The sequence below is a fragment of the Citrus sinensis genome, chromosome 9, assembly GCF_022201045.2.
Source record: "Citrus sinensis cultivar Valencia sweet orange chromosome 9, DVS_A1.0, whole genome shotgun sequence".
Classification (NCBI taxonomy): domain Eukaryota; kingdom Viridiplantae; phylum Streptophyta; class Magnoliopsida; order Sapindales; family Rutaceae; genus Citrus; species Citrus sinensis.
The window spans coordinates 21,360,625-21,378,570 of record NC_068564.1 but is presented as its reverse complement, the minus strand read 5'-3'; the positions used below and the strand labels follow the sequence as shown (position 1 = coordinate 21,378,570).

General features: G+C 34.7%; 1 pseudogene; it reads right to left on the bottom strand.

Annotated features, from left to right (window-relative positions):
* Nucleotides 1-327: 327 nt before the first annotated feature.
* Nucleotides 328-16,768, bottom strand: LOC102625509 (uncharacterized; annotated as a pseudogene).
* Nucleotides 16,769-17,946: the final 1,178 nt, after the last annotated feature.

The following is a 17,946-nucleotide window of genomic DNA, read 5'->3' as shown; positions in this document are numbered from 1 at the left end:
AAACATCTAATTCAATCAAATAGCACCTAAAAACTATTACAATATAAATAAATTGTTGAAAATTATCAGGTTACACACATATATAAAGTTTTACATCACTTTTAATTCACCAAAAAAATGCTTAAATTTACACACATAACATAAGAAGCTCCACGTTTTATTTATATATCGGGTAAAACATGCATAACAAAGCTTTATATACATAAACAAGTTCTACAATATACACACAAAAATGTAAAAACATCCCATATTGCCTTCTTCCATTCTCAGCAAAGTTTCTAATCGTTGCACTGACACATCTATAATTTACATGAATCAAAAGTTCCGTCAAATTGCATATCAAGCTATTAAGAAATATTAAATACAACGTCATTGTTGGAGTTGAATTCTCACTTTCTCAAATTCTGCATTTGTTCAAAGATGCTCCTCTTCTTTCATTCTTAGGTGCCATAAATGGTAATGGATCATGTAACTTCGTAGCTAAACTGCCTAAAGTATTACCAGATTATTGGCGCTCTGTCAGCAATACATCATCTTGTGCCGACATTGTAGGAATAATCATAGAATTCGAGAAAATTGTAGCGGTGTCTACCTTCTATAACCCAAATTATAGCCTCTCAGGGTGGTCAGCTATGAAATTATTACTCTAGCATACGGCTTTGTTCACAATTTCAAATATTTTAGAGCCATATCCCGTACATAGAAGAGAGATATAGCCTTTTCTTTTCATCTCCATGCTCATTAACTTTACTTTCTACTACGATATCCTCCCATGGAAAGAAAGTAAAGTGCTCAACATATGGGTGTAGATAACTTTACTTTTCTTTTCAAAATCAACCATATCCACACACCATAAGCTCGACAACATATGTTATCTACACCCAATACCCTACAGTTAAAGTGCTTAATCAAAGACTTTAATTCCTTTAATTGTATTTTCATATAAAGCCAAGCAAATGAACAAATTAAACCATAATTAAAAATATAAACAAGTGCTTTAATTTTATCATGTCTGTTAGAACTTAAGAAGGCCGACTAATGTCTACATCATTAAATTCCCAAAATATAAGAATGCAGAAGCAACAAAACTCTATATGCAATCTTAAGAATGGAATAAATGACCATAAAATACATTAGTTCATAAAAGGAATCATATTAAGACATTATCCCTATCATATGGGTAAACTTAAATTCTATATCTCAGTTATCTTTAATTTAGTCTACAATAGAGAAGACAACCAATTCAACAATGAATATGAGGGGATTACCAACACATAATCTTATCCATTAGTCATTCTAACATCTGAAATGCATAAATACGAAAACCATTATTCTAAAAACGTCACTTCATTTTCAACTAACTTTTATTACTTTCCTCTGACTCATCAACAATAATGTCACATAACAATATCAATATTGGTTTCTAGACATAGTCTTTGCCTCATTATTGGTATCAAACATGTCTACTTAAACAGTTTTTTGCATTCTTACTAACTTAACTAGTTGTCAACTTAAATTATTGATACTCAATTTCTCACTACAACAACAACGGGCCTGGCTCACAATATGTATTTATTCTGTAAATACATAACAACAGATGGGCAACATTAATAATCAAATGATCAATAGGAATTACACTGCAATAGAGGACCACCCTTATAAGCAAATGACAAACGTATATTGCTTTATTTTTTAACTACAACTTTCGAATATGCGTCCAATTTTAAACAAATTCATATAAAATTGTCTGATCATTATCCTTCAATAAGACATTCTTATTTACTTACAAATAAAAAATAACAATATTTTCTCGTCTTCTTAAATTCTAACGTTCAAATTTCACTTTATAAATAAACATTTATTTTCAAATCCATTTGAAACTTTCTAATAAACAAGTCCCAATCAAGATTTAAAAAACACTAGTTGTTGGGTAAGATACCGTGTCGAGATTTACCCGGTTTACTATTTTTTGTTCCTGCACGTTATTTCTTCCTAAGCATCCCACATTCATTTGTCTACATGAACTTTTTAATACCATCCTTGCATATTCTTTTGTGTGCTTTCCATTTAAAGCAGTAGTTCACATAAAACCTGGTGACGGTTGTTCAAACATGTTAAACATAAGGCCAAAATTTAAAAAAAAAAACATACTCATTCATCCCTAAATTATGACATACTCATGCTTTAGATGACAGTACCGATTATCTATATGCTCATGCCATAAAAACAGAACATTCTATATAGGTAATTCCCCAAAGACTTCCCAAATTAAAACACCTGATCAACCATTTCTTCCACTGCATAATATTTTCACTTCATTGCCAACAATTCATACTGACTATGTTACAATTAAATTTCGTCAAACTAGGTTAAATCATAATGACTATTTTCACTTCCAAACTTAATAATGAAATCATACGCACTTCATCGATAACACATCGTATTGACTATGTTAGAAATAAAATGGCATCAAACTAGTTGAAATCGATACATGAATTTGTTAAATGATATTTTTTTCACGAAAAAAAATATAATTCTTATGCTATCACATATTCAATCACATAATAATCACCATGAGACAGCAGATCACAATCAATGGTTATATGCTATTACATTACAACCCTTAGCCACCTCATCCTTGTTGAGTGTTAGAAAATGTATATTTATAAAGAAGAAAATCGTCATTTTACACTACAAGTTTTACTAACACCTTTACTTTTATGAATTTAACATTCTTTTGATTTAATTCCGTGTGTTTTATTTTAATTACGTATTTTATGTATTTTAGGGACATCATAGTCATTTCACAATAAACGAGAGATCAGATGGCAAAACGGACATCACTTTTGAACTCAGGACGGTCGAAAACCTTAGGAGGAGCATAAAAGGAAAAATGGCACTATTCACATGTACGGTACTATTCACGTATACAGTACTGTATACGTTACTGTTCACGACACTGTTCACATAGACGGACGATGATGTGGCATTGACTGATGAGGTGTCACAATCCTGTTGGACTAAATTTCTTATGTATTGGTGATGGTGACATGGCAGCATATCAGTGGACCAAAAATCTCGCGTACAGTACATGCATCACACAGGATTATTTTCAACCAAACCGCGTTACTGTTCAACCGGGTCAAACCGTATTACTGTTCATCCACATGGTCAAACCGTGCACTGTTGACTGATGACGTGGCGCAATCTTGAGCGTCCAAACTGTTTTTAATCCGATGGCCATGATTTACTCCATGTATCTATAAAAAAGGGGCCTCTCCCCCCTAATTTGATAGTTCTGAATCCATTTTTCAGATCCATTTTCTGTAATTCCTTCACCATCTTGTATTTTCTACATATTTTAATAAATTCCCATTTTACCCCTAGTTCAATTATGAGTATCTAATTTTCTTTCAAGCTTGGGTTGAAGGTGAAGTCTCAACATATATCATGGGCTTTATTTGGTAAATTTATTTTCTTTTCCCCTCTAATTTTTGTGGGTGATTTGACTTTTCGTCGACAAATAATAATAATCTTGTCTAGATACCGCCTTGGTTACACCGGCTCTCTAGTACAAGGTTATTATTATTTGACACGATAAGCCCTTAGCACCATATTGATTAGAGCGTGGTTCATGAGGTGTGTATTTCCCCCTCATGATTTAATTGGTATTAATAAAGAATATTTAGCCCATGGTGCATGTTGATACGGATCCAGATACCCAAGTACGTCATTTCAATAGATTTCTCTTCAATTTATTCTCGTCATTTCAATTTTAATGTTAGAATTTATTCTTGACATTTCAATTCCAATTTTAGGATAATCTAAATCATTTTCACCACAAATCCAATCACCCATTTACAAAATTAATTCTACACACAATTAAAATTCACCTCCTCGTGGGATTGACACTCGTCACCATTGATCTATATTACAATAGATTCGTGCACTTGCGAGTTTAATAAAATTTGCACAACAAGTTTTTGGCGCCGTTGCCGAGGAGGTAAGTAATTTTAATTCATGGAATTAATTTTTGTGAATAATTCCATTTAATTGTTTTCTTGTATTTTTTTCTTTAAAAAAAAAGAAAAAAAAGTGAATCTATATTTAAAGGTTAGTATTTCTTTTCTTTTTCTCTTCTTTAAAATTCTGTAATTTAATTTTCAATTTATTTTTCTTTGTAAATTTTTTTTTGGTTTATCTTATTAATTTATTTTTAGTTAATTTATTTCACATATTTGTTTTGTGTATTTTTATAGTAAGGTTGTAATAGCGCGATAAGGTTAGTATCGTAATTTCTCCTTCCTCTTTATTTTTATTTGTTTTGTTCCCATTTATTTTTTGTTCCTCGCATGCATGGTCGTAGGTTATTATTTCCTAATCTTGAACCTATAGACCTTGAATTAGAAAAAACATTTCGCACACACAAACACGTTAAAAATAAAATGGATTTACAAGAACTACAGGAGAGGCCATTTAAGGACTATTTTAGTCCCTTAGCTAATTTGAGCACAATGTTTATAAGATACCAAAATGTAGCTGATAGGAGTTTTGAATTAAAACCTAGTGTGCTAAATTGTCTCCCCACATTTTATGGCCTAGAAAATGAGGACCCATATAATCATCTGAATGATTTTCATGCCATTTGTCAAACTTTTAAATATGAAAAATTTTCAGACGATGATGTTAAACTCAGATTATTCCCATTTTCTTTAAAGGATAGAGCTCGTTCATGGTTAAATACTTTACCTGCTAATAGCATTGTATCATGGGAACAAATGGTAACGAAATTTTTGAATAAATATTTTTCAGTGTATAAAACCAATGCTATTCGCAGGGAAATCTCGGAGTTTACCCAGAGAGAGGACGATCAATTTTTCGAAACATGGGAGCGATTCAATGGCTACTCTTGAAGTGTCCACATTATGGGTACGAGAAATGGCACCAATGCCAATACTTTTTGGAGGGATTATTGCCGATTGTGCAAGAATGGCTAATGGCAACAAGTGGAGGAGAGATAATGTCAAAAAGTGCATCAGAGATTTGGGAATTCTTCTAGTGACAAGCGGATAATTCCTAACAACGGAGTCGATCACTTAGGAATTGGCGAGTAAATGAGGTTCAAATTGGCGAGTCAACTTCGGGAATCAAAGAAGCCAAGGAGATGGTTGAAGGTCTTGCTCAACAAATAGCATCGTTATCGACTGCTAAATCAATAGAACCACATGACTCATACCTTGATTAAGCCAATGCCATAGGTGTAATGAGAAAGCCATCAAATTATAACCCATACTCCAACACATATAACCATGGATGGAGAGACCACCCCAATTTTTCATGATCTTAAGGATTCCAACAGAATGGACTAGCAGCTCCAGCTCCACCAATGCAACAAATTTCTCAAAATCCTCAAGCCTCTCAGCCACCATTTAGACCATACAATCAAAACCATAACTACTTTCAACCTAGACCATGGGAGGATGCATTCCAGAATTTCAAGAATGTTACTCACTCCACGATTGAGCAACAGAATCGCACCATTGATGGACTACGAAATGAGTTGAGAGCAGGCTTCAATTCACAAGCCCAATCAGTTTCAAGCCTTAAGAAGATGGTGGGACAACTGGCTTATTCAGTTCAGACCTTGGCAATGACCGTTGAGAAAGGTAAGTTTCCAAGTCAACCAGTGCCTAATCCTAAAGGAGTACATGAAGCAAGTACCAGTTTACCACAGCAGCATGGAGAAGTCAAAGCAGTCATGACCTTGCGAAAAGGAAAAGAAGTCGACAACAAAGTGGAGATGTCGGTGACAAAAGAAAATCAAATTGTACCTGTGAATGTTGAAGACTCACCATCGGAGGAAAAAGAAGAAACCAACCCACGAGAATATGTTCCTAAAGCTCCATTTCCTCAGAAGTTAGCTAAAGGAAAGAAGGGAAAACCAACAGGTGAGATTCTCGAAATCTTCAAACAGGTAAGTGTTAACATCCCTTTGCTTGATGCTATAAAGCAAATTCCATCTTATGCCAAGTTTCTTAAAGACTTTTGTACTAAAAAGAGAAATATTCATGTTCAAAAGAAGGCATTTTTAATAGAAAATGTTAGTTCTATACTCCAACACAAAATTCCTCTAAAATGCAAAGACCCAGGCTCCCCCACTATCTCATGTAGCATAGGGAATCACACAATCGAGAATGCTTTATTGGATTTAGGAGCTAGTGTAAATTTGTTGCCTTACTCTGTATTCGTGAAACTTGGACTAGGAGAATTACACCCAACGCTAGTGGTCTTACAACTTGCAGATCGGTCCACGAAAATACCTCGTGGTATTGTGGAGGATGTGCTTATCCAGGTAGACAAATTTTATTTTCCTATTGATTTCATTGTAATTGACACTCAACTAATACAGGATTCGAGGAAGCGCATCCCCATTATTCTAGGCCGACCTTTCTTGGCAATTGCGGATGCTCATATTCAATACAGGACTGTAAATATGCAGTTGTCTTTCGGCAACATGACTATGAAGCTAAATATTTTCAACATTGCCAAACAACCTCACAGTGCAGATGATGAAATTATTGATGTAGATTTAATAGAAACAATAGTTGATAATACTTTTTTTTCAAACCTTAGTGATGATCCTTTACAAACATGTTTAACTCACTTTGGTTTGGATTTTGATATTGACAGATCGGTCGATGAAGTCAACGCCCTACTTGACTCAGCACCATCCATAGACACTAATAAATGGAAGTCAAGAGTAAAACAACTAGCACCAACAGAAAATAAACTTATCCCATCACTAGAATCACCACCAAAACTTGAGCTCAAACCATTGCCCAACACATTGGAATATGCATTTTTGGGAGAAGAAAGTACTCTACCGGTAATCATCTCATCATCTCTAAATGACGAACAAAAAGGTAAGTTGTTGGATGTTTTAAAAGAGTACAAAGGAGCATTAGGATGGACCATAGCGGACATAAAATGTATAAACCCAGTAGACTGCATGCATTATATTCACCTTGATGAAAATGCTAAATCTACTAGGGAAATGCAACGTCGGTTAAATCCTAATATGAAAGAAGTTGTTAGAACAGAGGTCCTTAAGTATTAGACGCATATCATTTACCTAATTTCTGATAGTTCATGAGTCAGTCCTGTACAAGTTGTCCCTAAAAAGTCAGGAGTCACAGTAGTTACCAATGCTGATAATGAATTGATACCAACTAGAGTGACTACAGGATGGCGTGTATGCATTGATTATAGAAAGTTGAATTCTGTCACACGTAAAGACCATTTTCCTTTACCATTTATTGATCAAATACTTGATAGATTAGCAGGCCATGAATTTTATTGCTTTCTAGATGGCTACTCAGGATACAATCAGATCCCTATAGCACCAAAACATCAAGAGAAAACTACTTTCACTTGCCCTTTTGGCACTTTTGCATATAGGAGAATGCCATTTGGATTATGTAATACACCTGCTACATTTCAACGATACATGTTAAGCATTTTTTCTGATATAGTTGAACGATTCCTTGAAATCTTTATGGATGACTTTTCTGTTTTTGGTGACTCGTTTGATCAATGTTTACATCATCTAACACTAGTTCTGCAGAGATGTATCGAAAAGAACTTGGTCTTAAATTGGAAAAAGTGACATTTTATGGTAAAACAAGGTATTGTTCTCGGTCACATCATTTCGAGCAAAGGTATTGAGGTTGACAAAGCCAAGGTGGATCTCATTTCTAATCTCCTCCACCCAAAACAATCAGAAAAGTAAGATCTTTCCTTGGGCATGCTGGTTTCTATAGATGTTTCATTAAAGATTTTAGCAAAGTTTCTAGACCCTTATGCAATTTACTTGCTAAAGATATACCTTTTATCTTTGATGATTCATGTATTGTGGCATTTGAAAAACTAAAGCAGTTGTTGACATCATCACCCATCATTCAGCCCCCAAACTGGAGCTTACCATTTGAGCTCATGTGTGATGCATCTGATTATACAGTAGGAGCAGTATTAGGACAAAGAGTTGATCGAATTCCCCATGTTATTTACTATACTAGTATGACATTGAATGATGCACAGTTGAATTATTCAACTACTGAAAAAGAAATGCTAGTAGTAGTGTTTGCATTAGAAAAATTTCGATTTTATCTCATTGGTTGTAAAATAATTGTATTCACAGATCATGCTGCTCTTCAATATCTTCTCACAAAGAAAGATGCAAAAGCTAGACTAATTCGTTGGGTGTTACTTTTACAGGAGTTTGATTTAGAATTCAAAGATGAGAAAAGCATAGAAAATGTTGTGGCGGACCATCTCTCTCGTCTCCATTTTGACACAATTACAGAGCCATTAATATTGAATGAGTCATTTCCAGATGAACAATTAATGAATATGGAAGTATTACCTTGGTATGCTGATATAGTTAATTATCTTGTTACAGGTAAACTTCCAGAGCATTGGACCAAGCAAGATAAGGCTAAATTCTTTGTAGAAATAAAGAATTTCTTTTGGGATGACCTGTATTTATTCAAGTATTGTGCAGACCAAATTGTTAGACGATGTGTCCCAGAAAGTGAAATTCATATTATCCTTTCATTCTGCCATGAACAGGCTTGTGGAGGCCATTTCAGTACTAAGAAAACAACGACTAAAGTTTTACAATGTGGTTTTTATTGGCCAACTATATTTCGAGATGCTTACACTTTCTGTTCTTTATGTGATAGGTGTCAACGAATGGGGAGCATTACACGAAGGAATATGATGCCATTAAATACAATTTTAGTGGTTGTGATTTTTGATGTACGAGGTATCGACTTCATGGGACCCTTTCCCCCTTCTTTTGGCCATCAATACATATTGGTTGCTGTTGACTACGTATCGAAATAGGTAGAAGCAATTCCATGCAGAACCAATGATCACAAGGTGGTGATAGGATTTTTGAAAAGCAAAATTGTTTCACGCTTTGGATTCCCTCGAGCAATAATCAGTGATGGTGGTGCCCACTTTTGTAACAAAGCATTCAAATCTCTTTTGACAAAGTATTCAATCACTCACAAAGTGGCAACCCCATATCATCCGCAAACCAGTGGCCAAGTTGAGATCTCCAATCGAGAAATAAAGCACATATTAGAAAAGACGGTGAGGCCAGACAGAAAAGATTGGTCATTAAGACTTGATGATGCATTATGGGCATATAGAACAGCTTTCAAGACACCGATTGGGATGTCACCCTACAGGCTAGTGTATGGAAAAGCTTGTCACCTACCTGTGGAACTCAAGCATCGTGCGTATTGGGCCATCAAGAAATTCAACTTTGACATGCAGCAAGCCAGTTCAGAAAGAAGATTACAACTGGCAAAACTTGAAGAAATTCGCAATGATGCATACGAAAATGCCAAGATTTACAAGCAACGAATGAAATTCTTCCATGACAAGCAAATTATGAGAAAATCTTTCACTCCAGGTCAGAAAGTGCTTTTATTCAATTCTCGTTTGCACCTATTCCCAGGTAAGTTACGCTCTCGATGGTCTGGTCCCTTTATTGTTCATACTATTTTTCCACATGGGGCAATTGAAATTAAGGACCCAAAGAACGATGTCACGTTTAAAGTTAATGGTCAAAGATTAAAGCCATATCTAAAGTACCAACCACAAGGTGAAGACACCGAAATAAATTTGAGTGACCCATCAGATTTGAATTGATTTTTTTTCTTTTTGTTGATTTGATTTTTCTTTCTTTCTTTTTATTATTTTTTTGCTAATTGAAATTATTTTTGCATAAGTGTGTTTGTTTAACTATTAAGTTTTCTCTTATCATTTTTAATCATGAGTACCTTACTTAAACCGTTCCTCCTGAACATTCTTAAACCACTTCAACATGTCAAAACTCATCTCAAAAGGCAAATTCAATTTTATAAAACACATCGCATTTGGGCTCTACAACCACCAGAGTTAGTGGCCTATGTTGAGAATCTAGAAAGCCAACTCCGAGATATTGAGATAAGTGTTTACGACATCTAGTTGGAGCTTGAGGTAAATTCAATAAGAGGACGATTTTAATTTTCTTTGTGTGTTTTAATTTATTTTTCTGTTCGTGTGCTTTAGTTTGTTACCCCGGTGAAGTGGCGGATAACGGTACTCCGTGACAATCAAGTCGGTTACTTCAGTTTTTCATAATAACTGACATTCTGAGGTGAAAGTATGGACAAAAATGAGATTCTAGCAAAGCTTCACAAGCGATTCCCTTCACTTCCTCAGAATGCCCTCTTTACGATCTATAAAGCTCAGTCCAAACGCATGCGATTACTCATGAGGAATAACATACCTGCTGACATCCGTTGGTTAATCGAGGCTAAAGTACGATTGGCAGGTGAGTTACCTCCAAAATTTATTGCATACATACCTGGTTGTGGTAAAGGAAATTATGCAAGAAAACGACGAGCTCGAAGAATTTCTGTTGCTTGTCATAAGTGTGCCAAAATGAGTTGCGATAAAAACCCATGTTCTTTAGGAATGGTGTCTGATAATAGGGAAAATAAGATTCAATTCATTAGGGATGGCTTGAATAAGGAGTTATTGGATGATATCCTTCTGTCTCTTGAAATGCATCCTAGTGGATATGTGCAAGGAGCGATTCTCCAGTTATGACCATTATTCCAGAAAGAGCATGCACGATATAGTCTCGGGAATCTGACTATAAACGACCATGTTTGCCAGTTTATAAGAAAACTGGATGGGAAGCCTATCCTCGACCCATAGAGGGCGTTCAAGCCGTTTCTAGACGTAAAACCAGAGGAAGATGTGAGCCACAGTCGCAACTACGTGTAAATATCCTTTTACTTTACTGTTATTTTATTTCATTTCACTGCTGTTTTATTGTTTGCATTATTGTCTTTAATAATTTTATTACTGTTTACTTTTTCCTTTTTACTGTTTCCTTTTTGACTCGCGAGCCATGTGCTTCACGCGTTATTTGACACTAACATGTTATCTCATTCACAGCTGTGATCCACTGTCACCAAGATTCTTAAATGTGATTTCTTTTTTGTCAAGCACTCACAAATTGTTTTTGAGAAGTATCACAATGGCAGCTACTCCCAATAGACAATTTAAGAACATTTTTGTGCTTTTTGGATTTAACTATGGCAAACATAAAGAGTTTGTGGAGGCAGCTATAGATCTTGGTCGAAGCATAGCAGCAAGAAAATTACACTTGGTGTATGGAGGAGGTAACCGAGGGATATTAAAAATGGTCTCAGAAGCAGCTTTTATCAGAGGAAGTCAAGTGTTAGGCATCATCCCAAGAGTCCTAAAACCATTGGACAATTCGTCTGACTCATCAACTGGAGAAGAGTTAGTTGTCTCAGATATGTAAGAAAGAATAACTGAAATGCTTACTCATGCTGATGCTTTTATTTTCCTTCTAGGAGATCTTGCAACACTAGAGGCACTTATCACACTAGCATCTTGGGCCCATCTGCACATTCACCAGAAACCCATTGGTTTGTTAAATGTCAATAACTTTTATTATGGCTTTATCGCATTTCTTAACCATGCAATAAAAAACTATTTCATTCCTTCTAATGTGAAAAAACTTTTTATTTGTGCTCACACTGCTAATTAGCTACTTGATCTGTTACAAGCTTATAAACCAGAGCCAGAACCCTGGACCTTTGTGTTGGAGCGCCCAAATAATGATGGTAACAGTAGCCACAGTAAGAAGTACAAATTAGATTTAACTCTCCGCTTGTAAATATTTTCTTCTGTGTTGCACAACCCAGGTGATGTCTTCTAAACTCTACTTCTTTCCTTTCAAATATTGAGGAGAATGTTTCGTTCTGGTTGGGGGGAGGGAATAGTCGACAATTGTAAAATTTTGGTTAAGTTTTTACTAATTTTTTGTTATAGAAACTAACTGCTGCTAACTTTTTGTGTTGAAGATGGCTGAATATGGAGTGTAGTGACTTTAGAAACGCATCTTCATTGTTAAAAAAAAATTAATTAAAAAAAACTAAAAAAAATCAAACATTTTCTTTTTCTTTATTATGTTTTGATGTTCATTTTTCTTCTTCTTTTTAATTTATTCTTCTAAATATATATTTTCAAATTTTTAAGTCAAAGATGGCTGAATATGAAGTGTAGTGCCTCTAGAAACGCATTTTCTAAGTTAAAAAAAAAATCAATTTCGTTTTCTGTCATTTTAAGTGTAACTTTTCTAATTAGTTTTTATGCATCATTTTCACATTTCTGCATGCATATTTTCCTTTCATGTTTAGAATAGGTTGGGGGGCAGAATGTTGTTTAAAAAAAAATTGTGTGATTTGTTTTAACATTGGATGACATGATTAATTTCAAATTTTAGTATTTGTATTATCTTTGGTCTTAAGTGATGTTACGCTATGTTTGCTACTTTACATGTTGATGTCGGAGACAAATATGAGTTGCTTGAAGGAATGAACATGTCATAAATAAGTGCCAAGTGAGTTGTTGAGCCTATCATTTTCTTGGAGAGTAACCCTTTTGCCCATTCTCTATACAGCTTAGCAGTTTATTATTTTATACACGATCTCTAGATTTCTTTCGAGTTAACCCTTAAAAAAATGGTAAAAAAAAAGAAAAAAAATGTGTGTTGCTACATTGGGAGGCCCGTCTAACTAGTCGATATGGATGATTATTTAGAGCCCTAAAAGACGATGGAAAGGCCATCTTTGATCCGTTTGAGCTATTCTATCCATCCCTTTTATTAAATATCCATAGTTAATCCTTTTGAGCCTTTAAAAAAAAAAACCATTTCTTTGTCAACTTATCATCTTTACCCACTCCGATTTAGAGTATTACCTGATGTCTTATAAGTTCCATCACCTATTTATGTTTGAGAAAATGTAAATAATTATGTTGTTCAGTGAAGTTATGCCAAATAAAAGCAAAAACAAAAAACAAAAGTTGTTGTTTCAAAAGAATAAAAATAATAATAATAGGTGAAATCCACCTTGCAACTTCCAAAAAAAAAAAAATTCTGCATTTTTCTCAAACATACACTTTGTTTTCCTTTCTTTGTTAGCCATATCCCTAGCCTACGTTACGTCCTAATAAAAGTCCTTCTTGATTTTAGGGAACTATAGTTTGAAGTAGAAGTTAGTTATATGGGCTAAAAAGATGTAGTGGTACATATAAAAAATAAATAAATAAATTGGGTTGACTAACATTTTTTATTTGACTTGAGATCGTATTATTTCTAAGCTGAGGGCATATTTATTTCATCTTGGTGAGAGTATGTGATATCACTTCTTTATTATTTTCTCTCAATTACCATTCATTGGAATGACTATTTTTATTGGGTTTAATTTCTTTGTGAGAGTGTCACTACTTCCAGTGAGATTTTGGGGTTTGACATGTCATTCTTGGAAGTAGCTATAACAAAGTCTACTGGGCTAATTCATGTGGATGGTTGATGTGGGTGTGATGTTGCTTTAGACTGGAGATAATGCTTATACTTTTATTTGATTGCTATCATTAATCTGATTGAATAAACACGAGTGTTTCTAAATAAAATTAAAAAAAAATCATTTTGGTTTTGAATTTTGTTTTCGCTTTATTTGCTAGGGACTATCAATAAGCTGGCTGGGGGGTGTGTTGAGTGTTAGAAAATGTATATTTATAAAGGAGAAAATTGTCATTTTACATTACAAGTTTTACTAACACCTTTACTTTTATGAATTTAACCTTCTTTTGATTTAATTCCGCGTGTTTTATTTTAATTAAGTATTTTATGTATTTTAGGGGCATCATAGTCATTTCACAATAAACGAGAGATCAGATGGCAAAACGGACATCACTTTTGAACTCAGGACGGTCGAAAACCTTAGGAGGAGCATAAAAGGAAAAATGGCACTGTTCAAATGTACGGTACTGTATATGTTACTGTTCACGATACTGTTCACATAGACGGACGATGACGTGGCATTGACCGATGATGTGGCATTGACTGATGAGGTGTCACGATCTTGTTGGACTAAAATTCTTATGTACTGGTGATGGTGACGTGGCAGCATATCAGTGGACAAAAAATCTCGCGTACGGTACATGCATCACACATGATTATTTTCAACCATACCGCGTTACTGTTCAATCGGGTCAAACTGTGTTACTATTCATCCGTGTGGTCAAACCACGTACTGTTGACTGATGACGTGGTGCAATCCTGAGCGTCCAAACTGTTTTTAATCCGATGGCCATGATTTACTCCATGTATCTATAAAAAAAGGGCATCTCCCCCCTAATTTGATAGCTCTGAATCCATTTTTGGGATCCATTTTCTGTAATTCCTTCTTCATCTTGTATTTTCTACATATTTTAATAAATTTCCATTTTGCCCCTAGTTCAATTATGAGTAGCTAATTTTCTTTCAAACTTGGGTTGAAGGTGAAGTCTCAACATGTGTCATGGGCTTTATTTGGTAAATTTATTTTCTTTTCCCCTCTAATTTTTTTGGGTGATTTGACTTTTCGTCAACAAATAATAATAATCTTGTCTAAATACCACCTTGATTACACCGGCTCTCTAGTACAATGTTATTATTATTTGGCACGATAAGCCCTTAACACCATATTGATTAGAGCGTGGTTCATGAGGTGTGGATTCCCTCCTTATGATTTAATTGGTATTAATAAGGAATATTGCATGTTGATACGGATCCAGATACCCAAGTACGTCATTTCAATAGATTTCTCTTCAATTTATTCTCGTCATTTCAATTCCAATGTTAGAATTTATTCTTGACATTTTAATTCCAATTTTAGGATAATCTAAATCATTTCCACCACAAATCCAATCACCCATTTACAAAATTAATTCTACACACAATTAAAATTCACCTCCTCGTGGGATCGACACTCGTCACCATTGATCTATATAACAATAGATTCGTGCACTTGCGAGTTCAATAAAATTTGCACAACAATCCTTACCATTGTAGACGGTAAAGTCCAGAGGTGATGGCGACTATAGTCAGGAAGAACTATCAGCTAAAAGAATCTTCAGTGTTTCATATATCATGAAACATATACCGACTCCAGGAACCGCTTTGTAATATTCAAGAAGAAATCCTCTGTACAGACCACGAAAGCCTTCAGTCCGAATTATGTACTTAAATGTACAAAAAAGATCCGTTGTATAAACCCTGGCCCGGCCACCCGCCTCTTCGAGTTCCTTTCTTTGCCTCACCAAATCCAGAGGAAATGTTGCTATTGATGATGCAATGGTTGAAAGAATGCCACATGCCAAACTGACTAGGACAGGGGAATCATTCTGCATCATGACTGCCAAAAAGATCTTAAGGTCTCATATATTGAAAAGCTAATTGCAATACTGGGCCCAACACCCAGAAGCGTTGCACTAAGGCCCTTATAAAGGCCCAAAATTCCCTCATCTCTGCAAATAGTTTGTAAAGCATGACAATTACCTCTATAGTAGATCACGTTTGTCTGAGTTACAAGGCATGTCCTCACAAGGTCCAATGGTTATGTAACAGAGGCATTTGTTATTCCTGCTAAACCACAACTTGCAAAATGTACAAAAAGATTTGAACTTATATTTTCCCCTTGACTTTCCACCACTGGAATGGCGTGTAGCAACTTTTTATAGTGTTCATATGCAAAAAAGTTGATAGAAGAATATGGTAGTCAGTGAGCAATTGTGACCAGATTTCCTTTCCAGAAAGGCCTAAATCCTTCTTCACTAATGATTCAGGAAGCCTCATGCCATATGTTAGCCTTTTCTCAACGGTGCTGTATCAAAGTGCATGCCTTGCACCTTAAAGAGAATGGTAAGCCTTGCAAGAGGAGCTGTACAAGTTTTACTGAGAGCACCAGCTACACCTCCAGCTAAAAGCTAGGATATTGTCCCAATCTGGGACTGATTCTGCAACGTTTTTGTTGCTGTTTCTGTGATATTTTATCAACAGAAACACTTCCATTGCCTGAACTTAAACCTCTTTGGCCTCCTTCTACCACCACCCCCAATCTTGCTTCTGTTTGCATCCCTAATGTGAGTCAAAACCCTCAAGCTCCATTTCTGTAAACTCTAATAATAGAGTAAAAATTTAAAATTTTCAAAAATTTAGCAAGGAAATCAACAATGTCCTTCTTTTTTTTTTTATAGGTTTCAATTTGTTAACTGATTAACATGTTCAATATTGACCAAATATGATGTGCTAACACTATTTAGACATTTCATCGAACGCTTGATGCATATGGTCCATTTAAGAATTTGAAACAGGATAAAATAATTAGAATAATAATTGTGAAACCAATCAATGATATTACAATTTCATTAGTGCTATGAAAAAAAAGTAACGAAATATATTATAACTTTTTGAAACACTCTCTAACTTGTGAAACTGCAGCTCCCCGTCATTTCTCTATATACTAGTAACGGATAGAACTCTGAAACCATTTGTTTTTTTTCCCTCGATTTTCAGCCTTTGTTCAATACAATCCAATATAAAGTTGTATGAAATTTTCGCTAATTACGTTTTAGAGGCGAGCTGTTGCTTCTTCAATAAGTGATTGATCAGATTATGGAATAAGCCTCTTTCAAAAGTGCGTAAAAATTTGTCTATTTCCAAATTTTCCTTTCTTTTCAAAATTTTTGGTGATGAGTGCCTAATCTTCAACCGGCTATAATGAGAAACGCAAGGGATTGACTTTACCGTTGACCCATTTTGCAAATGGTTTCCAACCGGTTTCAACATGTTTTTATTACTGCCCTATACTGCCACGTGTTACTCTTACGTCGGTTAATTGGTCATGTCAGTTATGTTACTTACACCAAATGTAACGTAAGCTTACCCTATGACCGATAAAAAATTCATTTTTTTTTCTCAAAATTCTGCTGTGGCAGTTATTTGGCGCTTATTTCCCACTTGCTCAAAGGGAGAGTAACAGGGGATTGAGAGCAAGAAATCCTCTGAGTACTCTTCTTAATAACACAACATATTGCACCTAATCAATCATGCCTACATGATCCACATATTTAAACACGATACTATTATAATGACATTGTTACTTTCATCTTATCTTTGATCTATCTTATGTGCAAGCTATAAATAATTTACTAATGTATAGGCTATATATATTTATTGTAAACAATAATGCTTGAGGCTTGTGATGCCTTCAACTAACTAATTGCTTAATGTCACATTAGTCGTAAACATACAATAATTTATAGTATATCATTATTATAAATTTATCATTATGCTTATCTTATTAAACATTATTGTACCAATATATGACTAAATAAAAGTTCTAATATGCCTTAAGAACAAAGATTTGAATTTGATGTTACAAAACAATGTGAAATTAGTCATCTAATAAAAAAAATTAAAAATGAGAGTTACCTTAATGGGTCCCACGGAGGCCTGAGAGAGCGCGATTTCAGAAGCGTGGCCTATAGTGACGGTGGGCTTGAGTTGGACGAGTTCTAACTTCTAAGCAAGCCTTTAACTGGAAACTAAAAGCGCCAAAGGTCAATAATAATAATTTTCCCTTTTTTCTATGGTTCTTATAACCACCATAAGATTGGTAATAATAATTTTTGTTATGACCTCAGCTTCAATAAATAGCCACGACCACAAGCCACGATTATGTCTACAGTCACGGTTATGCCTACGGCCGCGCCCATTTTCATAATTGTCATCACGATCATGTCAGATAGCATTTACTTCAAAAATTAGTTTTATACCAATAGGATAGGCTTGATGATTTTTCATTAATAATTCATTATTCGTTTTTGCCACAAAAAAAGCATGCAATCAAGTCTATATATATTTTGTATACTGGCGGGCTCTATAGTGTTGTTGTAAAACCATGTTGGAAGCATAAAATGTTGTAAATATTTTTTCCAACATATCCCAATCAGTAATATTTTCTC